This window comes from Notolabrus celidotus, chromosome 14, assembly GCF_009762535.1.
Source record: "Notolabrus celidotus isolate fNotCel1 chromosome 14, fNotCel1.pri, whole genome shotgun sequence".
Lineage (NCBI taxonomy): Eukaryota > Metazoa > Chordata > Actinopteri > Labriformes > Labridae > Notolabrus > Notolabrus celidotus.
In genome coordinates this window covers 28,172,465-28,197,426 of record NC_048285.1, presented here as the reverse complement: position 1 = coordinate 28,197,426, position 24,962 = coordinate 28,172,465, and the positions used below count along the sequence as shown (strand labels likewise).

The 24,962-nt window shown below is 38.9% G+C and overlaps 1 protein-coding gene across 2 annotated transcripts in view; it reads right to left on the bottom strand.

The window, feature by feature from the left end:
* tenm4 (teneurin transmembrane protein 4) overlaps window positions 1-20,951 on the bottom strand; it is a 164,342-nt gene extending 143,391 nt beyond the window's left edge. For both annotated transcript variants that reach the window (XM_034701399.1, XM_034701400.1), the window contains exon 1: window positions 20,726-20,951. The gene's annotated coding sequence lies outside the window, so the exon portion shown is untranslated. The remainder of the gene's footprint in view (window positions 1-20,725) is intronic.
* Window positions 20,952-24,962: the final 4,011 nt, after the last annotated feature.

The following is a 24,962-nucleotide window of genomic DNA, read 5'->3' as shown; positions in this document are numbered from 1 at the left end:
AAAAGCACCCACTCTTAACCCGGCATACCATGCAGCATCTCTCCAGCACAAAGACGAGCTTTATCCCCCCTGCACTTAAAGTGCTCTCTGCTGAAACCTCTTATGAGCCGGACTTGCTTAAAGTTTAATGGGAAATCTCATACAGAGTGGAGGACATGGTAAGAAAAGCCAAACTCTGGGCAGAGCTCTGGATCTGACACAGTTTGTTAGAGCAAACATTACTGCACGAGACAGAGAGATCTGGAGGCAAAGGAAGAGGTGAATAAAAATACTGAACAAATAACACTTAATTGAGGTCAGTGTGATTGAACGCTGCAAGGCAAAGATGGCTTTAACATAGGTTCCAGATGGCAGGCTGTTATTTCACTGTGCCCTGCTAATACTGCAGGATTCAATGCTGGTAACCTGAGTGTCCCTTGGGCCCCTCAGCTCCTCCACTGCACTGAAATCAGGGCCAAGCTCCCTCCACTGCTGCTCGGCAGGTTTACTTAACTTGGAAAGCGGAGTGTTTGGGTATGACAGTGGAGGAGGGGTCTGTGTGTGTGTGTTGGAGGAGGGGGGGGGCACTAGTGTTAGAACAAAGCATGTTAACACCAACTCTGTGTTTAACAAGTTAAGAAACAAGCAGGGGCTTCCTTCAAATCCTCATTGGAGGCCGTTTCACCTCTCCTTGACAGCAGCAGAGAATCCCAGAATACAAGCTTGTCGGTCTTCTCTTTGCTGCCTCATGTTAAACTGACTGAAACACACTCATCCTGTCATCCTAATGTCTTAGGCATGCTGCGTATTGATGTGTGGCATTACTAATTACACTGGAAATAAGAAAAGAAACACATGGATCAATAATGCATCTCTGAAGCATCTTAAAAGATATTCCATCTTGCTGTTTTTTCAGGATTGTGTTAAAATAAAAGCACATTTAAAACCCATGAACTTTGTTTTTTTCTCCAAACACAGACTCTTTCATTCTCCTTGGGTTAATTCCCGGAAAAAATAGAATTGATTTACATCCAGAAAGTAAATCTGTTCCCTTCCTTCCTGTCATCCTGTGCAAGCATGGGCTGTAGTCCCTTGTGCTGATATTCTGGTGTGAAGTTAAATACAGTTAATCACACAGCAAAATCAGGAAAGTCACTCCTTCTCCAGCTCCAGAGTTCCAACAAACTTACCTACACTATTAGTGAACAGACTTCAAGAGCAGCAATAAATTATAACTCCAGTCAGGTTTTTTGAAACAGCCCTCAAACCTTTTGATCTTCAACAGTGCATTCAAACTGATATAATTGAGCTGAACTTTCAAGGTGCTCATCTGCATTGTACTGTCTGTATGGAGAATCAGAATTAAAATATCTGTTGTAATCGAAAGTCTTGTGTACTACAAAGGGGTGTCAGGCACAGGTTGAGCATCAGGAAGGGAACTTTGTTTTGGGGTTTTCAGTTCTGCACACAACATTGTACACCACCAGTCTTCTCATTCAACTTTTTATTTTAATTTTAACTATGTTCAACATTGTAGATTAATACTGAAGACATCAAAACTATGAAATAATCTGGTTTTGCCATAATCTGGATTACAACAGTAGTCAAATATAGCCATCCATTGTGTACTAACCCTACCTCTGAACAACACAACTGATGTTCTAAAACACATTAAGAAGGCAAGTCATTCTACAAATGAACTCTTGACAAGGCTCATGTTAATTAGAAACCTTTCCAGGAGACTACTTCATGAAGCAGACTGAGAGAATACCAAGAGTGTGCAAAGCTGTCATGAAGGAAAAAGGGGGCTACTTTATAGAATCTAAAATATAAAACATATTCTGCTTTGTTTAACACTTTTGTGTTAATTAAATAATTCCACATATGTTCTTTCATAGATGTAATGTCTTTGGTGAATGAATGCAAACCCTTGAATAAGAAGGTGTTTCCAAACTTTTGACTGGTAGTGTATGTAGTGGCACATTAACTGTTTAACTGCTCCAGGTTTTGCTTGTCACAGAGCCTGTTGCAGTCACTGAACAGCCTCTCTGGCACCTTAATCAAGTCGGATATTGCCAATGATCTTTTGTGTGCTGGGTTGCCTTCAGCAGAGGAAAATAGAATGAACATGTCCTTACCCTATCTAACAACATGCAGGAATGAATGAACTGAGGCAGATCAAAACTCACACACTGACACCAAATGAGGGTTTGGGGGATGGATGGGCTGTCGACTAGACTGTTTAAATTGAGTTATATTTACATAAAGGACACACATTGCATCCCCTTAATAAATAACAGAAGGATAGTTCCCACAACAGATACATTTTTATTTATTTATTTAAATATTTTTGGGGCTTTTTGTCTTTATTTTATAGGACAGCTAAAGAGAGACAGGAAATGTGGGGAGTAGAGAGTGGGGGAAGACATGCAGGAGATGGTCGACCGGCCGGGAATCAAACCGGCGACCTGTGCGAAGAGGACTGTAGCCTATGTACGTGGGGCGCTTAGACTGCTAGGCCACCAGCACCCTATACATTTTTATTTTAAAGTTAAGTTTGATAGGCCAACATTTCATTAATTCAACTGGAGAAGGTGAGATACTAAAGTGGGCCATAATTTAAAAAAATTCTCATCCCCAGCTTGTAGAAATATTATGCCGTAAATAACACACGTGCTTTATGTTCTATGATTTGTTGCCTTTTTCTGCACTAAGAGCTTTTTATATATTTTGACACACAAACTCCCTGGTGGTCATAATCTAAGACATTTCTGGGGCATGGCGGTAAAATGAAAGGCCAAATGTGGTGTGTTGTGATAATCCATTTTTTGTACTCTTGTTGATTTATGATACGTGCTACTTTACTATCAAGAAACATCTATTTGATAAAATTTATTGTATTTTCTAAGCAGAAGATTTTATAGCCTCACCTTTAAGTGTATCTTATAATAACTCCAATGAAAAAGGTTGTAAGACATCAGACTTGTTTCCTTTTTTTATGTACTCTTCTTTATTGTTTTAATGATAAAGAAGACTTTGATGGACAAACTGGACCAATACACACACATATGGGGACCTTACACAGCTTGGCTGTCTATTTCTGCAACTTAAGAGGTCAATCTAATAGCTAGCTTTAAAATGTGTGAAGGATGGATATTCAGTATTTGGGAAACAGTGTGTGTGGTTCTGTTTTGTTTGTCATTTCTTATATGTTTGTTTAACGGTGTCTTTGTTTGTTACCCTCTGTCTTTGTCAACATACTATGTCTATGTTACACATGGGAGTGTATGTTCATGCAAGATGGAGTCTTTTTTTTCTTGTCTGAAAATCAATAAAAACTGTAGAACATAAAAAAAAAGAAAACTTTGAGATGGTTATCTTTATTTCGTTTTACCTTTTCCTTATTCTGATCTGTTGAATGAATCGAAACACTTGGATTCAAAATAAAATGACTATTATGAGTCAGTTGGTTATGAGACGATTCATTTTAAATCACATTTAAACCTAATAACTGATAAACTGAGTTTCTTATGATTTATTAGAAATGAACAAACCCAACTATGAGCCACTTTCATTTATTCTGGGTGAGTAATCTTTCATCATAATTGATATATAGTCCATTGTGAAGTTTGTCCGTGCACCTTGTTTTCAGGTTGGTTAATCACAGTGAAAAACTTTGAGAGACAGAGAATGTTCTCAGCCCACAGAGCGACACAGAGTCCTTGACCTGACGTGAACACATAAAAATAAATAACTAAAACAGGAGTTATGAGCTTTACAGCTGACAGCAATAAATAATCCCTGCTATGGGTCAAGCTGTGTACTATAGCACAGCAGTTCCCCCTTTCTATAATATTCTTCCAACTCAGCACAACGGCAGCCTTCTCAGCCATGATCTAAATCACATAAGCTCCTTCAGTGTTTCTGCCCGTGTTCAGACACACAAAATCATTCCAGGCGCATACAGAGTTCCATTTACAGCCATAAAGGAGCTGTCCTGAATACTAAACGCTACAAAGGAAAATAAAGGTAACATATGGCTTTGAGTCTTACCAGAAATACTGCAGCAGAACACAGAACTCTCAACCTGTGTTACCTGAGGCTTTTTAAACTTTCTCCTGTCTCACTCTCAGCTTGATATATGTCTATGCATTGTTTTCTAATCCCTGTATTTGATATCATATTTCAAGGTGTCTTGCCTCTGTATGTTTTTTTCTGATGTGTTTGGATTTGATTCTCTTATATGAGCCTTAGTTTCATTTAATGTACTAAAACACTGTGTTACACTTTTGAGAAATGTGCAACAAGAACAAGGTGTATGGCTGTTACTATATAAATTACTTTTTGGCGCATAGTTCTCAAAATGATTAAAGCCCCACAGACTTGAGCAAGTGTCTTATATAGTGTTAAGACTCACATGCATAAATCATAAACTTACATGTCTTGCACCAGCCGGTCTTTATCCCTTCTGGAAGTGTGCCACATTTTTAAGTCTTATGGAGTACACTGATCTTGGCTTATTGCAACAGAGAATCTCAAGATGTCTATTAAAATCTCAGCCTCACTGGTTCATTAATCAATTCAAAAGAGCATAGACAAAATAAAGAAGCGGTAATTGAACTCATCTGAGAAACAAGGTAGAGGATAATTATGAAGCACCAGAATTAGGTCATAATTCGGTATTTAAATGAAGCTACACGATGGCTGACCTGTGAAACATTGTACTAATTGACCCCATTTTACATACAAACTGAGTAACATACCAACAACATAGGAGGCAATATGGCCTCAAATGAATATCACAATGAATGTAACATTCTACCCTGATTACAATAAATGGATGTTGTTTTTTGTTTGTTTGTTTTGTTTTTGCCCTCATAGTTCATTGACAAAGTTTTCACTGTAAATACGCTCAACTATTACAGCTGGCATAATTGTCCTTAGTAAATAGTGCATATCTTAATTTTGTGATGGTAAAATAATCAAAGGAATAACATAGATGGACTATTTTTTAATGTTTTAATGTTTTAACATTTATCAGACCTTGTTTGTTTATGTATAAATATGTACACTTAACCAGAGACCTGCCCTGTAGTTTTCCTCAGACATTCATTCTTACAATACCAGACACTCAAAAAACTTTCACCTCCCATTTTGCTGGACTTCCCTTAATAATCAGTACACCTTGAAATACAGAGGAACATCTCTTTGGATCAATCTGCCCAGATCTTTAAAATCAGCATCTTCATGATCATCCTTCAAAAAGCATCTGAAAAGCTCCCTAATTTAACAAGTGTTGAAGTACATGTCTGATCTAATTGTACATATTATGTCTTGTAAAAGTACAGTTTTGGAATTGTTTTTGGTAACTTATATGTATTGCTGCTTTTCTATAGGCCTAGACTGCCGGGGGGAACTGGCACACTAACACACTGGGGTCCTAGCTCACCCCCTTCCCCCCAACCCCTTCATCACTTACTTTAACTCTGCCCGTCCCATTAAAGTTACTAACCATAGACCTTTCTGGAGTCCCTGAGCTCCATTGTCTCGTAGATTCCTCTGAGCTGCCGTAGACGTCCTCCTGATACGGACGTTCTGGACTCCAGCGGCAACAGCTTCTACTACTCGTCTCATCACTAAAACCTCTCTCTCTTACTCCCCTCTATCTGTCTTTCCAGACCCAACTCTGTCGAGGCATGATGGCTGTCTAACATGAGTCTGGTTCTGCCTGAGGTTTCTGCCTGTTAAAAGGTAGTTTTTCCTCGCCACTGTAACTAGCTAAATACTGCGATGTGCAATGCTCATGATGGATTAAGGTGGGGTCAGACTGAGTCTTACCCTGTCTTGAAGTTGCAACTCTGTTCATAATTTGACATAGAGTGGTCTAGACCTCCTATGTTTGTAAAAGCGTCCTGAGATAACGTTTGTTGTGATTTGGCGCTATACAAATAAAGATTGATTGATTGATGATAAAGGGAAGTTATTTTTATAAGCATCTTGAGGCTTCTGGCCTCTCCTGCACAATGTTTTTGATTCCATTACATATACTGTTCTTGCTGTTTTTATGATGTGCAAATACAATAAAATAAAATATAATATTTATCAGGGATTGGATTGAGATAACACAAAAAAAGTAGGAACCCCCTGCTATAGCTTAACTTCTGCTTTTAATCCAGTGGTTCCTAAATGTTTCTGTGGCCCCCCTTTGTAGATGAAAATATTTTCACCAGCTTATAGACCCCTTCATAGTATTAACAGAATTTTTTTTTTAAAGAAAAAAAATGGAATTGTTGATGAAATCAGCTGCAAAATCATGTTGGGTAGGTTCTAAATGTCAGGTCTGATTCAATTTCAAATTATTAACCAGCCTTACAACAACATGACAATAACCAAATAATCCTTCATTATATACCTATTAGAGCATGTCATGACAAAGTGAGTGCCATGACACTTAAGCCATGATGATGATTTGCATACTTCAGAGCATTGGATGTTGATCAGTGTTGATCGCAATCACTATTCTGAAAATACTGATAGCCATTTTTTTTATCAGTGGGTTAGGAAATTCTCCCTGCTATCTGCCTGGCCTGTGTGCAATGACTAATAACTTCCATGTCTGCTCCTGATTACTGTGAAATCCAAATAGAGCCAGGAAAAACAAGAGGAACCCAAAAATCCCAGTTTTTAAAAGCATTCAAAGAGCAAGAAAGCATTTCCACCAAGTTGTTCATTTTACACAACACTGCATTTAACAATGACAAGCAGAGCAATGGAGACATGAAGCAGTGTGTGGGTGGCACAGTGGGTAAGAGGGAGAGACAGAGCTGTGCTGGAGCTTTTTTTCCTCCTCCTGATTAAAACAGCTGATTTTTTTTTTTTTTTAACAAACCCAGAAATTAAGGAGCTACATTCAGGAAACTGTCAGTTGAATTAATGTCCTAACCTTCAGTTGATCCTTAACAAAGTGCCATTTCAAGGAGGCAGCATATGTTTACACCTCTACCTGCAATATGTGTGACATTTTGACAACATGCCTCTCAAATCAGTAAGTAGACATGTTTTGGGAGCAGAAAGTCTTTTGAAGCTGTTCTGACGGAAAACCTCCAACCAGCAGCAGCTGGATATGGAGTGACTTTAACAATAGATTCAATATAAAAATGATGCAACATGGGAGTCAACTGAGATCAAGAGGCTTACTCATAAAGTATCAGCCATGTCACACTGAAGCATTTGAATAAGCAGTATCACAAGTTCTGCTCACAGTCTGCAGGTAAGACAGTTAGGTAACCAAAACTAAAGCAGAAACCAAGCACTGCTTTATTTGGAGACCAGGGAGTCTAAAGTGCAGCAAGATTTACGCACATCCATAAAGTGATAGCTATAATCTCCACACAGCTTGGGTTTGAGCAAACTGGCACATGACCATGCATCACAATATAAATTCAACTTCACCTGACTGAGGGGGGATGTATTTCATATAAGATATAAAAATTTCACTGCAGCTTCAGATTTCATCATTTGAACTGGAAAAGGCTATAATGATAATTTGGCATGAGCAGCTATGTTGATCTACACTGTTAGTGCATGCTTGCACTCCCATTACTTATTCAGCAGTGCACAAGTTCTACATGTCAAACTGCAAAAAAACATTTAAGCTTGTAAGTAGGATATCTGAAAATGCAAGCTGGCTGTGAAATTAAGAGTATGCTCTCTGATCCAAGAATACAGTGCATTATTGAGTAAAAGGTCACACGCCTATGTGGAGGACCATCAAACAGTTTCTATGCTCAGTAACTCCCCTCAGCAGCAGAGCTCAGCTTATTAGTGTTTTCTGCCCAAAGGTTGGTCCAATTAATCAAAGCATTAAAAATAAGGTTAACATGATTTTAATCATTTTAAAACCTGCCAAAAAAATAAATACAAGATGACTAATAAGTTGTGAGACACTCAGGAGATTATTGCTGTTATTTTTGTTGAGAAATGACCTCAAATATAAATATACTCGACAATTAATTCTGCAGTTCTCTGGACATGACCATCAGGCGACCCCCCGCTGTGTCTTGTATGAGGGATTTCCACCACTGCACTGGATGAGAAGTGCAAGCCAGTCTGAAACATGTGTTAACACTATGATGGAAGCATGGACTGCATAGAACATGGAAATAGACTCAGTGATATCACCCATCAGTTTCTGAAGCACAGTTTTAAAGCCTATCGCTTGGTCGCCATATTGGATATTCTGACTCAACCTAGCTTTTGGTGGACCTAGCATGAGGCAAAGAGGTGACATTAAGGTGGGCTTTTAGAAAAGAGGAATGTGCTATTCTGCCTGAAATAATTTTTTTAAACCAGGCTGGAAACATACAGTATATCATTGTTGAAAAGATGGGCTTTTTAATGATGGTCTGTGTGTATATGGCTTCAGGGTATTTGCAGCTTACTGTTTAGCACTTCTGCATTGGCTTCATGTCTTCAGACCAGAGGTTGCAGCTTGGACTGAACTTACAAATACAGCTGTTGTTCATAAAAGCAAAATGAGAAAACTTTTACTGTTTACTTTTAAGCCTAGTGGGGCTTTAATTCAAACTGCATTTTCAAGTATTGTGCACCCAAAAGACCTGAAATCTTTTGAGTTCAATGTTCATGTTCAATGTGCACGTGTGAAACTAAAATCTGAACAATATTGGAAGATGTTGCAGCTTATAAATAGCTTAAATGCAAATTGTGGACCGTGAATCTAAACTCTACTATCTACAAATTTTTGTAACCAAATGAAAGAATACAAAATAAAGCAATCATTTATTTTTTATTTACTTTGCATGTATTAAAGGGAGTGAGTCCTGACACTTTCCATGGATTTCTGTTGAGTTAGACATTAGGTCTGTTAAAAATGTTGCACAACCAGAGAAGTACCTCCCCGGAGCAGGACTTTGAACTGAAGTTAATAAAATGCCATTCTCTTGCTCTATCCAAACCTCAGCCGTTTAGCTGCTTTCACCATCTGAGGTAAAACAACATTGATTTTTAGAAACAGTGTTTTAATTCATGTTGACGGGATAAAACATGCTGGTTGAGGGCCTTAGGCCTGTCTGAATTGCCCTCTGCGCTGCTATGTCATGTCTTTGTCAGGAAGCTATGGTACAAATTACACACCAACAGTTTAGAAGCTGCCCTTCCTGTGTCTCTTCTGCTCTTTCTCTCTCTCTCTCTCTCTCTCTCTCTCTCTGCCTTCAACGCTTCTTTTTACTCGGCACACACACATTTGCACACATGGAAGCACTGTGATGAGCAAACATTGCACAAGACTGTTGTTGTGAACAGCTGGTTTTACTTTAAAATGTGAAAATGTGCTGTTAAAGCAGAACAAACCTGTTGTCATTCTAAACAGAAGTGGATTGTTTTGCTTTAACAGTATAGAAGATGATGTTTTTAGTGGCTATTAAAAACTCTATATTTAATGCAGTGCAATCGTGTGAGGAGTTTAGATGCGTCTGTTGGTATCTTACATGTCTGGTCACATTCTGTGTTTTCATGTTGTCTTATTCCTGCAGCTACAAAATGTGAAATCATATGCAATGTTAAATTCTAATGGACCAGATTGCCATGCATTCACTTAGACCCCTTAAAATTTTGAGTAAGAGTTCCATCCCTTGCTTTTCAGTCTGGCTCTGCTGTTGCTCACTGCGTACAGCCCACATCACAACTTGGCAGATGAAGTTTGAGAAGTGTCTGTTGACACGGCACACTGCAGCACTATATTTAATTTTCTTTGCACTACATCCTCACAGTAGGGAGGAACACGATGTCACACAACTAAACGGCCCTGCATGAGAGCAGGGCCAAGCCATGCTGTGTTCCTGCCATCAAGCTTACCCTGTGGACATTGCAGATACCAGACTGGCACAACATGTGAAGCTACATTTGTGGTCAATGACTTTGTGCAGTTTGCTATTGTTGTGTATTTAACCAAAGGGATCTTAATGTTGCTGTATTTGGGGGGTTTATTTTACTTGTGCATTTCTAGTCGTGTCTTACATCACTAACATGAGAATCAATTCCTGCTCTCTGGAGTTACTATGAAATGTCAAAGTGAAATAAATTCAACTGTGATTGCAGCTGACATGGAAAGAAGCGCAGAGACCGATGATAGATTGGACAAACCTAATCTCCATCAAATCACTCAAGTCAGCAGTGTTCTGCCTTCTTGTGAAAACAATGGCAGCGCTGTGTCCACATTGTGATCGGGGCCGCTCGTCGCCTGACACAGTACAGGAACCCAGCCTGATGAATATCTGTCGTTTGAGGATCCATGAGAATTTGTAGAAAAGAAAAGGGGTAGACTACAAAATGGGGTTCACATTCAACAACGCAATCACGTCCTAATTAGCTGCTTTTCTCTGCACGTTTAAACGGCTTCTGTGACCCCTGTGAGTACAGTTTGTGGAGCATGTATATTCAGGTAAGGACTCGTCAAAAACTCCATCTTGATTGACTGGCTACAGAGAAAACACTATAAGAGTTAAGTTGCTACTGACATTCATATTCTGACAAACATGCATACATACACGGCTGACATTCACCTTTTTGTCAAATTTAAAACTCAGGGCTCAGACATTTGTGGTTTTCCTCCACATCTATTTATTTACAGTGTGTACCATATGTGCCTCCGAATAGCACAATTGGAATTGCCTGTCTGGACAACTTGTCAAAGTATATATTCCCTGAGCTCTGAAATATTACAGCTCCACCCGCTGCGTATTTAGCTGTCATGATTCGCTGAGGTTATTCACCATCAACAAAAGGACCATGACTAGATGGCTTGGCCACTCATGAGGTAACCTTGGTGATTGCTTATGTAAATTGTACTTCATTCTGTATTTTTGCCACATGAATTGCACCATGAAGAGTGGCTTGTTCAAAGGGCCATGTAAACAGTCTTGAAAAATCTCAAAGCCACTGGCAAATGGATTTCTCAGTAATCCAAAAAAGGTTTTTGTGATTTAATAAAATGATTAAAACATGCGCAGAGGTACACTGCCACCGTTTGGTAACCATGTTGCTTTTCTTATCTGTTTTCTTTGAGTGAAAATGTAGCAAACTGATTTCAGGCCAGAGAGATTAAAGACAAAACTCTTAGAACCAAAAAGATTTTTGTCAACTAATTAACACCCTCATCTTGAATTTAAATAGACCGCTTAACATCAAAGCTGCTCAATTTTACACCTTACCACACAGGAATTATCTCCTCAGTGCTGTGAAATGCCTTTAATACAAATGCTTTAGATACCATAAGCTGAGATAACTAAGCTTTGGGATAATGGCTGCCATATTGTAGCCATGTCTATAAATGCACCTTTTTAATCTTTGGATAAGGACGAATCAATCATGTCTCTGTGCAAGTTTTAGTGGCAACACTGGAGAAGCAACTAGCCAGGATGTTATAAAGATAATTTGATGTGGTTTCATTTAGATGCACAGGAATATGAGACAAACATTGAGATAAATTTAAGTCCCAATAACATCCCGTTTTTAGAATTTTAAATTTGAATTTGTAATTGTTGGTTGTCTACATTGTTTTTGATCAATCAAGGACTAAATCAAAGCATCAAGTAGTTCTAAAATGTTCCTAAATAATCAGCATAAACTACCCTGCAGATTTTAATATTTATCTCTGCAAGGAAAAGCCTACAAATTGCTCAATCAATGATGATTGATTACATTTAATGCAAATGAGTTAATCATGCCTTTACACTTTTTCTGATTTTTTTTGTGAACATGTTGTTTCATGATGGTGAATGTAAAATAAATGCACTAAATATGAAACCCAGTTGGAGGTAATGTTCGCTCACCGTAACACAATTTAGCAAGGGTGAGGTCAGCAGCCTCAGCTCCCATTCTCACTGATGCCATTTCATATTTGAAAGATGAGGCCTGTCACTAAATGTCATCTTACTGCCTCTTTGTCATCTCATCACTCTTTTCACAACCTGTCACATTGAAGCCCGGTCTGTGACATGAGCAAACTGTTAGCTTCCTCCCAGGCAGGCTAGTGGGCTTTATTAATATTTATAGAAGAACAGCTTAAGGCCAGCCCCCTTGAGAGCTATCACTCCTTTTGGCTGCCTAACACTTGCAAAATATATTGACAACTCCTTTTTCGGCACTCCTATGTCCCAGAAACAGTCCTATGCAGGTGTGCAGCAATTTGTGAAAAATGACAGTTTCCTGCAGGAACAACAACTTTCACAGCATTTAATTTAGAAACTTGTATATCGTGGGGTGCTAAACTTCATTTACAGGATCTGGAGGTGAAATTTAACAAGATGGGATTTAAAAGTTTTGATGCTGAATTAAAAATAGTAGCCACAGTCACGTGATGGTAGCAACCCTGGATTCTGGTCCAATGAAAAAAAATAAGCCCTGTCTCAGAGAACAAGCAGCCAGTTTGAGCCAGTTTTCAGCAAGACCCAGTTTGGCCCAGGACCCTTTGGAGAACATAAAAAACATTCTCATGTCACTTGATTCAAGTCAAACATGAAGACTTGTAAAGCCGACTCTTGATGTGATGTTACATGCACATGGACATAATCAAAGGGGGGGACAGATTTCTCTGTGAGATGCTATCTGATTGCTTGGATTAGTGAGACCCACAGAATACTGACCACAAAATTATTTCATCCTGCTTTTGGTCCAAATAAATGTTTCCAGAGCATTTCTTCTGACTTCAGGCAAATTAAAATATCCAGTGGTGTTGTTCTTACTGTAGCAAGCTCAGCAAGCTCACCAAGCATGCTTTGATTGTCAACATTTTAGCCTTGCAGCCTTGAACAGGAAGTATATATATTGGGAGATTTTGGGTCGTTTTCTTTCTAACTGAGCTTTAATACTTGTATACACTCTCCTCATGTAAATTTCTCCCAACCCTGAAGGTCCAGGCAGAAGCATGCAGTGAAGCACATTTCCTCACCTTTGAAAATAGCTGCTACTTTTTTTAAGACTTCCATGATTTGCATTAACATACCTTCAAGCTGCATATCCAGATGATATTAGAATTATTAGTGTGATCATGTAACTTGGTATGAGGGAAAGAAGGGGAAATGACTTCCCCAAAACGTACCCCTTTAATCATATTGTGTAATCATATTACTTATTAACTTCACTACAGTTTTAGGCGTATACATAATTACTGCTGTGCGATTTGGAAGACAAGGTACTAACAGATGCTGAAGGAAGCTGGTGCCAACCTTTTTTGAAATAACAGCTCTGACCTAAAAATGTTTTCATGTCTTAAGAGGGGGCTTTGTCATTGAGGAGTATAAGCTTCTAAAAGTCCTGCACCTTCCCTTTAGTGTAGACCTAATTTGTATCCATTAAAAGCCTCTGTCAAAGAAATCACAGCTTAAGCGCACAGCAACAAATTAGCTTAGCATGAGATCTGAGAGGAACTAACGACTAAAGCCTAGCACTATGAAGTTAAACCTCACAAAAGGTCTGTAATACTGCAGAGGAAAAATTCTGGTAGGCCTTACTCTGACATAACTGCAATGAACAACAGGAACATTTCCATGATACCAACTCTGACCTGCTGAAAGGCTCACACTCAAGAGTAATCCAGTGCACAACAGCTTAATTTGTAATGCAGAGAACCAAACACAGCCATGATCATTAATGTATTATGATTGTATAAAAATTGCATGTTGTTTGTCTACCTATTCCAACAACTGTCATGACCAATTACTACAGATTGAATGGGGCCAGTGGAATAACAGCACATCACAAAGATCAGAATAGCCCTGGTAGACTCCATGATGACTGTACAAACATTCATTAGTAGACTTTGCTCACCAACTACACGATCAAGCTTATGCCGAAAAAAGACACACAGTTTAAATGATTTAAGAAGCTTTTCTGTTCAGGGTTGAAGATGAATGAGAACAGCATCGCATGGGTTATCAAACATCCCCACTTCTGAAACTGCATATTCCAGCAGTGACCAGATATCAGCCGTGTTTGATGCTCACTGGACGTGTTTCCTCACTGTGAATGGAGTGCATCCTTGACTGAAAGAGTTCACTTAAAAACTAAAAATCACAAACCTGCAAGTAGAAGCTGCAGCAGAAACTACTCCCTCAATGATGCAAAGAGAATAACAGCTCATAAAGTCTCACGTTCATGTGATGTGTTAATAGAATGCACAAAAAATCATTATGAGTGCTTATGAAAGCCTCCACTCATTGCTTTGACGAGGATAAATGCAACTCACAGCTCAGTTTAAGTAGGAGATCAGTAGATATAAATTTGCATGAGCTTACACCTCTCCTCAAAAATTATTTTACTGGGACGCGTTAGTATTTACATTCAAGTAAGCTTGCATTCATAAATAGTAGTCAATGAAAAGTCCTTATAGTGCTGTATGCATATTATCATTTAAAACACTATACTGCCACAGTGACTGCAGCCTAACTGTACAGGTATATGTTGCTTTCCAGCTGTAAACCACTAGGGCTTAATTACCTGCAAATTAACTACTGTTTCACTGTCTTGCATAAGATTATCCTGGTCATGATGAAATGCCACAGGGGAGGCTGTTCTGATGGGAGGATTTCCAAGATGCAGAAAATATAAGATGCCACTTAGTCTGATAGCTGCAAGGAGCGCGATGTCTGTCAGCTATAGCACCCACATAATGTAACCTTCAAACACTATAAGGACATTGCATTAATCCTGTCACTTTTTACAAGTTCAACATGACTACAAATTCAGTTGTCAAATTATGAGCTTTTTTTTTTTTATCTGTTGTGCAGAGCTGCGGCAGGCCACAGCAAACTCACATCAACGAGAGTGGAGCAATTTGTTGCAGTGCATTTAACTCTAGTAGTGTAAAACACATTGACCCGACAGTTGGGCCGAGTCAGTCTGTGAGCAGTAGTTGGGAGCAGTTTGAAATGGTCAGCCTCAATTTCTCTCCATCAGTGGAGAGTTTTTTAGTGCATGATGGGCAATCAAACATAAAGGTTTTAGGGCCACCCATGCCAAATCTGCTCTATTAGAGCAAATTGTTTGATGACACTTAGTTTGACGTTTTCTTCTCTGAAACCCTCTTTGGCTCTGGAGTTTTTTTTTCTGAATCTTTATTTACTTCCACTTTATTTGGTTTCTGTCAACCATTTTTTTTCTTGAATGTCTCAGCACAATCTACCAATCCCCTTCAAAAAAAAGTATCAGTCACACTCTTGTTATAATGATTTAGCCTCTTAAAATGTATAAAAAAGTATTTATTTGCATTGTGTGTAAGCAAATTTTCAGGTAGCAGCACATTTAGTGTTGGCTTGGATGATACCATGTCCACGACCTGCGAGCTTTAGACCAGGCATGTCCAAAGTACGGCCCGGGGGTCCATTTATTTATGGCCCCAAGCTTCCATCTTAAATTGTGTTATTTATAGCACAGAAATTAATCACATTCTGAGTCACATGAACATTTGCAGTTCCTTTCAAGCGCACAAACAAAACTAAAGTCAATCAAGAAACGACTCAAAAAGCTTCATATGGACTACTTGTATAAAAGCCAAAACACTGTGAATTCTGCAAGACAGCAATAAAGAAGAAACACAAGAACTCTTGAAGTTGACAGGTTTTCAAATTAATGTTTTTATCATGATGTGAAAATTTTCTTGATGAACACTGAAAGTTCAGAAGACAAAAGAGGACACAAGACAAGATCAAAATGATGAAATCTTACAGAAAAGGCTAAATTTGGTGTAAAAAAAATTGTTCAGAACTCAGGAAAATAATTATATTGTTATGAAATGTTGTCTGCTGGTCAGAAAAGTCTTAAAAACGACATGAAAAAGAAGTGTGATGAAATCCAGATCGTGATCCTGCCATAGAAAAATAATGATACAATATTTTTCCCATACTGCTTCCTCCAGAAGAAGATAAAGTTTGCTAATGTTTACATGGCTTGTGTAGAACTGAGGACTACCTAGTTACTGATTTATTTAGATTTTTTTTTAAATAATTGTTATTAAATAGACATTTCATATATAACTTTTAGGATTTCAAAGTCTCAGTAGGAGCCACTGGCCCCGAGGTGTTCTGACAACATCAAATGTGGCCCTCTTTGAAAAAAGTTTGGACACCACTGCTTTAGACTGTCTAAGCTGTCTGTCATTATCACTGTTGGACTACCTCCCAGTCATAAGTACAACTGTTGACCGTGCTAAACTGGAGTATAATTACATGAGAATATGGGGATACGCCATGAGAACAGCGGTAGTATCACATGCACCTGTTCCAGTGAAATGGCCTCATACTGTTTGGCTTTTAACAACTGTGAAAAGTAACCACCACATCTATTGACCCCACAAAGATGGCTGCTAATCTCATAATTGGTGCAGAACCAAGAATAAAAGAGTGGTTGAGATGCTGTGGGCTAAAATTAGTGTTTATTTGTCTGTAACTCTTTAAATTTACGACAAAAGATTTGAAGACAAGCGATCAGGTCATGTGGATTTGTTTTGGTAGCTTCAATATAAACATCTTGCTGTGCAACAGGCAATGCTTAGTGTGTGCGTAATTGAGAACAATTGAAATCAGTGGCTTTGTGAGTTTCACAGATTTGTTTAAGACAGTGTAGATTTAATTTACTTCAAGGGTAATTGTGGAACTGACGAGTAACTATTTTGTTCAGTGCATCTACTCCTTCTTTAACAACTTTCGTTTCATAACTGCCCCTCTCACCTGCACTTGCACCTTGAAATCCCAGCACAAGTTCCAAATAAAAAGCCCAAGCTTTTCCTTTCATACCAGCACACTTAACATGTCCACCTAGAAGGACTCAAATTTATTTTTGGTGTTGAGTACCCCCCACCAAACTTCAAAAATGCATGTTGTGAGTGATTCATATCCAAAGGTAGAAATCTTTTTTGGCTGTATTTTTTACACACCACCTGCAGAATACTGGAACTGAGAGTATATGGGAAAGGGGGAGCTGATTTTGAGAAAAACATGAGTGGGATTATGTTCTGCTGTGGCTTTGAGCAGACAAGACTATATCAAAGCAGAGTGTGTAAGGATAATACGTACAACACCTGCAGATTGTTGTTAGCTTCCACAGCAGTGAGAGTCATCCTTAAAAATTGCTACATGCGTACTATGAAATGTTGGACACAAAGGGGAGTCTGTTGCTGTGTGTCCAGGAAAAGAAATACTACCCTGTGTCTAGGGGCTCGAGCACATAATTTCCTCCCCAACCTCACTTCTAACGTACTTTGTTTGAGTGATTCAGACTTACAGAGCACCAAACAGGTGTAGGATTCCAGTTCTTTGAAAAGTGGATCCAAAAGATTTAGAGAAAATGGTGAACATTGCAACGCCCCGGGAAAATAGAGAGTGTGGAAACAAAATCTAACAGATCCACACAATTGACTTTTGTGTTAAAAGCTATTATTATCTCTCATCTAAACGCAGAAAATGTAAGTCTTATGGTGGTTTTGGGTATCAGCACACATGGTTATGACACCAAATACTTCTCTGTTCCCTTTTTATTTCCTATCTTTCAAATGTAATGACACAAACATGGGAAAAATATATCAATGTTAGTCGTTATTAAAGCATTAATAGATGATTTTTCTTCAAGGTGAATTTGAAAGTATTTGAATTTCCATGCCCTGTAATCTAAAAACCCATAGCCTTTTAAAATGTCTTTTTAGGTGTCCATCAAAATTTTGGTAATCTTTCATTTCACAATGAACCCATGACGCTTCCTGATTTGCTAAAACACTCAAAACACGCTTCCTGCCTCCAACAAAGAACTGATTTCTAATTTTAAACCAGGGTCAGGTTTACAGGGCCACCAAAATAACTTTCACTTTAATCCTGTGTGCTTGTCAAATTTCAAACTCTGCAACACATAAAAAAATAACTTGCCACATTATATTTATGAATATTAAAAAAGGCGAACACATCAGAGAAGCCTGTAGAAAGAAGAAAAGACGCTCTTCTCTGGAACAATCGGTTGGTCATTTAGTGTCACCACATGTTTTTGATTTCTGTGGAGTCTTCAACTTATCACACCAAGTCTGGAGTGTGTGTGAGGTTGTGAGTGAGACAGAGAGTGTGTGTGTGTGTGTGTAGGGGGGGGGTGTAATTGTGACAGCTACCCATTAGTTCTATGTGTGATAAATCACAAGACGACAGACTGCAGCTTCAACTAAACCTAATACTCCAGGCTACAAAAATCACCCTCTCCTTGTGTTGCACTCAATGCATGCTCAGTTGAAAAACCAGGTATGTCAGAATCACTGACTTTACAACAAACAGGACAGACTGATGTGTACTACTCACACTATAATCCAATCCAGCTGTCACTTTAATATCTCCAAGATTCATACTGATGTCATCTAAATGCTGCTTTGCTGATTAGCTTTCATTTTTTAATGAAAGCCATATTTCTATTGTGATGCTGTTACCACTGAGTCATGCAGGATCACAGAGAGCAGACACTTCACCGTAACAGCATTTCCTTCAAATGCATCTTCTCTCTCTCTCTAGATGACCGTACTGTGCTCACAACAATTATTACTTGAAATACACAATATCCCCTTCAAGAACTCCTGAGGGACAGAGGCATTTCATTGTTTCCTCTCTGTTATGGTTCTGCCCCCGATCACTGCCAACGCTGGTTCAAACGCAACAATCGTTTATGGAATATAACAAGGTCCAAATGCAACTTACATGTCATCTTTCTTCCAGCAATCAGTCCTTCAGAGAGTAGCTGTGCCGTTCAGTGCAAAACAACAAAAGGCGAAAAAAACAAGCAACAGATTTTTTCATTTGTGATCACAAAGAGGGGGTCGTTTCTCCTCTTATCATGCAGAGAACTAGTGCAGAGGCTGCTTCTCAGAGCTCATCAGCACGACAAAGACAACTGGGGGAATGCAGCCTCGTTCTACAAAGGTTAACCTCGGCTGGACCTAACAACTCCAGACTTATTTGATGCCTTCACGAAACACTTGCCTTAGAGGATGGAGGGCCCCAGGATTCCCTTGGATTTAACCTCTAATATCTGAGGTCATGCATCCCTCTATGCCAAATGGTGGCACTTGTGACTCTATTATATGCAAAACAAATCCCTCCACACACAGAGGTTCTTTATGGTGTGGATTTCTGCAGCAGGTCCTGGGTAACTTTGACTACTACCAGAGAATGAAGTTATCTCTGAACTTTTTTTCATCCAATTTGTGGTAAATTTGTAGAAAATGTAGATCATGCACAGTTGATCATTTTGATGTCAAATACTAGAATTTGTTGAGATTTAATTTTGACACAAAGGTTTAAAAAAAATCATGACTTTGCTTCATCCTGTTTCCTCACAACTTTTCAATCTTTTTTTTGCAAAATTCTCATTAGTTTTTAACACCGCCAATGTGTTTGTGCCGGTGATATACATAGCATGTTTCCAAAGTAGTACCAGCGGGGTATTTTGTGAGTGTGTGTGTGTGTGGGTGTGTGTGTAGAGGAGGTGGTGCTGAGTAGACTTGTAAGAGAGCAGAGCTAGTCTCAGCTTTGTGTAGGGCCTCAACAATGACTCCCAGGGGTCCTACTCAGGATTTTACTCCTCTAGTATCAACTGTTTGCAAGCAGCAGAATCTTCAAATGGACATTTTTTTAATATATATAAATTACACCTAATTTGACTTGTTTGATTGTGAGCTTATGTGATAATGCACTTTTTAAGACTTCGTAAATTTAACAGGACAAAACATGTCAAAGCAAGTTGTGGTCGTGGATCATTGTGGTTTAATTAAAGTAACAAGTTAACATTTTTCCAAAAACAATAAGCCTAATGGTTTGTTTATTTTATTGTAATTAATTAATTGTTAATTAATCGGATGTTAGAACAGTATTTTCCCTTTAAAAGAGGAAGCACTTAAATGAATATCACTCATAACTGACTAAATGCTTCTCCTCTCCAGCCCTACAAGCTTCGTCCCACTGAAAACACAGCCACCTGACACAGACACAATCCAAGGGTTTGCTCTGCTCTGATACGACAGGCCACTACAAAGTTGAATCTGGACTCTCCTGTAAAAAAAAAAATTAAATGAGGGGGGATCTAGTCCTGATCCTAACTACAACATTTCTGATCCAACACCTTGAAATTCAAAGACCAGCATTATAATAACCTCTCTCTTCAGGAAAATGGTCTTAGGTGACGAGGTGAGCACACAGTCTTACACTCAGCAAGGCATTTCATCCTTCCTCTATAAAATCAGAAAGCAAGTCCTCCTCCGCCTTCATCTGTTATTTATGTGCCTATCTCACATCATTTAGGGACGTGCTGCAGCCATCCCCATCCCTGAATCCACTAGGAAAGGCAACTGTGGACTTTTTTTGGGATGCTTTTACAAGCGATCACATTCACACAGTGATGTTAAAGGCAGTCTACAAACCCCCCCTTTGGGCTGCTTGAGAACGAGGAGCAGAGAGAGAGATCCGATACCGTGCTGCGCCGTTCACCAAGCATCGTTAATCTCTCTCGCTGTCCGAGGCACACAACATGCGTATCGGGGCAGATTCTTCAACAAACGACGCTAAACGCACCAGAGTCGCACCAGAGTCGCACCACATTGAAGAGTCGCGACTCCCCAGCATTGGCTCACAGTATTTGCTCCACTACTGCATGACGCTTGCATTCAACCGTCTGCTTTTTCTGAGAAAAATCTTCCTTAAAATAACCTTACCATGCTGAAGACACATCCACTGTAGCAGGCCTGTCCCGATGACAATTCACAGATAGAGTCTGGCAGCCCCCAAAAAAAGCCCTTATGCTTGTACTTGGTCTCCGTCCTCTTCTTCCCTCCCTTTCGCTTTGATAGTACCCCGAGCAGGCGAGTGTATTTCCACTGTGCACGACACGGTACGGCAGAAAAATCCTCCTCCTCCTCCTCCTTCTGCTGCTGCTCCTCCAAGGTGCTGCTGCTGCTGCTGCTGCTTCCAGCGCTCTCTCTCTCTCTCTCTCTCTCTCTCTCTCTCTCACATGGATGAGGAGGTGTCCATTAGCATGCACACACCTCAATGTTCTCTGTTAAAAAATCCTCCAGGAGTTAAATATGTGGAGTAGTCCCCGGACGCACTGTGGATGATAAAGTGACACAGCAGCAGATATGTAGGGAATGACAAGCTGCGCGCTCCCTCACGATTTACAATTACGAGTTTGGGAGCAGGGATGAGTGTGCGACTGTGCGTGGTCGCCCCCTTCGGTACTACGCTATAGTCCCTCCTAATAGCTGCAGGTTTTCCACCTTTTCCTGGACGTTTATCTCCTCCCAAATGCTGCTGATAATAATCCTATGGAGGATTCGTGCATGCAAAGATTTTTGCATTCATTTTCTTAACCTTCAGCATATCATTAGATTTCCTCCCACACTGCTGCACTGAAGCTTTATTCAAAAATATGGTGAAATTAAAAAAAACTGCAAATGTGGCTTCTGAACATTTTTGTAAGCCAAAAGTATGACTAATGTTCTCTTAAGATTATTCAGAATTAGTATTTGACAGTGTTTCTGATTAAATAAGGAGGGAAGTGTTGATTACTGTAATTGTGCCCTCACATTAACTTAAAATTAGTCATCTTAAAAAATGCATTGTCTCTAGAGTGCCATATGAAAGCTAAAACATGACTTGACTTATCATGAATACATTATTAAAACACAGTTGGAATTTATTTTGCAGATTTAAATTTGAGAGCCTTCACTGCTGAAATATTTAACAGAATGTTTCTACATATGCAACATGTTTAACATTTTATCTATTTATAAACCCTGCAGGGACATATAGTTTTTACTTAAATTGCTGATTACTTTTAATTTATCAGCAATCAAATTTTAGAGAACAATGTACAATGAGCAGGATTTTTTTTTTTCTTTTTTTTTTTTCACAGATATGTTTATTGACATTTTGTTAGATACAAACAAAACAAAACCAGGACAGCACACAGACAGTGACATACAACAACAACAACACTAGTGGTACATATTATATTAGAATTTAAATGATATAGAGAAGCATATACAAATCAATATGTATAAAGTTAATAAATAATTAAGTAAATAGACAAATACAAAATATTTAATTAAATTAAATGAAAAAATAAAAACAATTCAAAACAAATAAATTGTTATTGGTCCGTCTGTCGCCATCAACATCACTTTGAATATTACCAAAAAGGTAACCACCTAATCAGGGGTCTCAGAGAGGTCCGGCTCCTGCAAATACTTAAAGAACGAGTCCCACATCTTGTGAAATTCCCTCAGGGAGCCTCTCACTAAGTGTCTGACTTCCAGGATTTTTTTGACTTGTTTTTAAATTCATATTTAATTTGTCAGAAGAAAAAACAACACAGTTTGATGCTGAAACAACTCTTCAGCTGAACTGTGGAGCTTTTTCATTAATGGACATGTTTTAGGATGGTAGAGATATCAACTTGCTCATCTATGTTTAGTACCCAACAAAGATGTACAAGCACAGAACTAAATGTTTCAGAGTTCCTCGACTTAAGCTGAAACCTCTGACACTAAAGTTTGGCAGGTTAGTGAGGGAAAAAGACCATCTGCCTTGTTCCATCTGACAACACTTTTGTCTCGCCAAGTTCTGATCCTAAATCCATTGCCGTATACTTATCTCCTACTCCTAGTTTCACCCTGTGGGTTAAAAAGACTGGTCAAGAGTTCCTGGCCCTGGAAGTGTGTTTGGTCACCCTGAGAACAAGAGAGGGGCCATGTGTGGCCTTTAATTCACTGCATTGTCTGCCAAAAGCTAATCTTGGCTGCGCTCAGAGTCTTACTGCTCACAGGCTGTGAATGGAGGAGTGAAAAGTTAAATATGCTTTCAAATGTAAAACTGAAGACCGGCTTGGTGTGGTCGTGTCATTGTGGGAATGAGAGATCTTCTGTTAACCCAGGCAACAGGAGGAGAGGGGCCAGTTTGGGAAGCTGCATTCAGGCTCATGTTTGCAGGTGGTGGGCTATAATTCACTGGTTATGCAGCACTCTTCACGTGGCCCCAAGTGTGAAGAATACATTGATGCAGGCTATATCTTGTAGCTCACAGTGTTGGCCTCTGCTCAGCTATCAAACAGAACTGGTGGTATATGATTCATCACAAATAAAAATCCAAATTATTTGAAGCAATACTGTGCCCAGAATTATACCTCAGCTGTAAGGAAATTTATATTTGCACCTACAATCTTTACAGCTACAATTTTTAAAGTATTTTTTGAAATGATGACGTATATTTACTTCCAGGATTCTGCAGCTTCCCTGGCTTTCTACAGCTTTACAGCAAGCCTGGTCAACCACTTTGTGTCACCCACACTAGTTTCATCACGCAGTCTGTGGATTTCAGCTTCAAGGTGGTGAAAATAAGGGAGCATTTAGTGGATAAAGAGCTGGATATTCCCCTCGGGGGTTGGCAGCAAACAAAAATGGAACCAAAAGACAATGTTAGGCTCAGATTAGCCTTTAGAGGATAAACCTGTCTCCAGCTGCATGCTTAAACAGTTAACAGTTTGTGAACAAGTTCTCAATATCAATTCACAGTTTGTCCTGCACTGCCTCGAAGAAGACAAAATAATCTGTTATTTAAGGTTTGAAGAACAATAAGATGAAACATTCATGAGGGCTGATGCTATACCTCAGAGCTTGATTTTAACTTCAGTGTCATATACTTGAGAAATATACCAATACTATTAGCTGGTAGTAAGAAAGCCATAACCAGGAAATGGCTGAATAAAGAATCCCTAACAATCAAGGGATGGATAGAAAGTATTCAAGAAATGTATTGTATGGAACAATTTACTTTCTCTCTAAGACATGCAACGAAAAAAGGTGAAAAATATTGGAAGAACTGGACAGCTTGTATGAATGTGTAATGATGTCTATATTTTCATATGTTTTGCTGTGGAAAAGGCCTTGTTTGTGCCTCCTGTGGACTGCCTTGAACTGACAGGACCTTAAGGTTCAAAGAAATTCTCAGACACTTAAGAACTGAACTTGAATGCTGTTAAATAACACAGCTAGCCACCCCACTTTTTATTTGTTTGTTTGTTTTTCTCCTCTCTGTCCCTTACTGTGGTATATCATGTCAAGCATTTTTACTCACTCATGATGATGACCCTGTCTGTCTTATGTGCTCAGTATTGTTTGTAAAATATTTGTTAGTTAAAAAAAAAGATGGCTGATGCTATACAGTAACAGCAGTGGCAGACACTTCATTTAAGAGTTATGAGATATCTGCAGCAGAAACTTAAGGGACAATCAGGGAGTGCAAACCCCTGCCAACTCTGAACATTATTCCTGTCACTTCATTTTTAATTTATTTTTTCACTTTCCCCTCAGGAATCTAAAATTAAGTCCGTATCTCCATTAGTTTCTGTACTTAAGTCATTATGGCTACAAAATATAGTGTCTGTGGAAGTCTGGAGGATGTCCTGCTGGCAGTTAGAACTCTGGTACTCAGAGCTGAAACACCTGAGCCAGTGGAAAGATCAAACAATACATAGAATATGTGTACTATACCACATATATGCATTGGATGCTCTGTGAAATGCACTTCAAAATAAACTTAATTACAAAAACAAAGTATACAGCAACAAATGTATTCTTATCACAGCTGTACAGCTGTTCTGCTCATACATACTCCAGATGGGAGTACAGTACCTGTTCAGGGATGTGACAATTGTGTAATGTGGATGTGCGCAGTTGTCTAGTCTCATGATAACTGTTAGAATAAGAACATGCTGTATTTATGGATTAGATGGTAAAACAATGTAACTGTGCAGCATAAGATCCATATCCCAGCATTATCTCATCTGTTAGTGGACATTTCTTGTTACAGATACATTCAAAGTATTATTAGACCGATTTGATGTCTAGGAACAATATAAATCATGAAGTGTTTAAAGCTGTGGAACTTATTGCA